This window comes from Microtus ochrogaster, chromosome 16, assembly GCF_000317375.1.
Source record: "Microtus ochrogaster isolate Prairie Vole_2 chromosome 16, MicOch1.0, whole genome shotgun sequence".
NCBI lineage: Eukaryota > Metazoa > Chordata > Mammalia > Rodentia > Cricetidae > Microtus > Microtus ochrogaster.
Window position 1 is genome coordinate 22,786,360 of NC_022018.1, and position 1,168 is coordinate 22,787,527.

A 1,168-nucleotide genomic window follows, 5' to 3' on the forward strand; every position below is an offset into this window, starting at 1 on the left:
TCTCTCTCTCTCTCTCTCTCTCTCTCTCTCTCTCTCTCTCTCTCTGTGTATGTGTGTGTCTGTGTGCACGTGGCATGTGCCTGTCTCTCTCTGTAATACAAAGCAACATATATTCTTGGTGCTCCCACAAGTTTTACAAGTATGTGTGAACTGAAGTTCTCAGGGTAAAAAAAAATGTTAATCTGTGTTAGAAATTCTCAAGTTTCATTGGTTGATCATCTGTGATTATGAAGAGTTGGAATGTATGAATATACATTGGTCTGCTCAGAGATCGCCAACAGGATCTAGCAAGAATGTGTCAAGCCTCCTCCTCTTACATATTTCAACACAAAAATAGGTCCATCACCAATTATTGTGGGCAACCTTTACCCCTTTTAATAGACATTTAATAGATGTTATGGCCCATCGTCTATGTTTGACTATCATTGGGTTTAACTGGAATGCACAAGCAACTCCTAGCTTCCGTCAACGCAAAGGCTAGGAACGTCACTAGTATCTGATGTATATAATGTGTTTCTCACTTTGCTGTGACCCACTGGCCTGATATTTCCACCAATGTATATTTTTAAGTTTTATATTTAAAAGTTTATTTAACATACCAACTACAGTTCCTCCTCCCGCCTTTCCTCTGTCTCCTTCCCCATCCCCCACCCAACCCCCATATACTCCTCAGAGAGGGTGAGGCCTCCCATGGGTAGTCTACAAAGTTGAGGCAAAACCAACTCCCCATGCCAACCATATCATTAGTTGAGCAAGGTATCCCTTGTTGTAATCTGTGTTCCTGGCCATGGTCACTCATATACGTTTGGCCTGGGGCAAACTATCTCTTACTCCTCTTGAGATATGAGCTTTGTTTTGTGTTGAAATATGTAAGAAGATGAGGCATGACACATTCTTGCTAGATCCTGTTGGAGATCTCTGGGCAGACCAAGTATATTCTATTCATACGTGAAGACCACAACCACAAAGGAAAAATAGTTCAACCCGAAAGGTGATTAAGAGCATTGATTTAACAATCAATGCCCATTAAAAACAGAGAAGTCAACCAATGGGATTGTATAGAAAACCCGAATTTTAACCCACAAACCTATGAACACCTCATTTTTTATAAAGGAGCCAAAAGTATACAACTGAAGAAAGAAAGCATCTTCAACAAATGGTGCTGGCA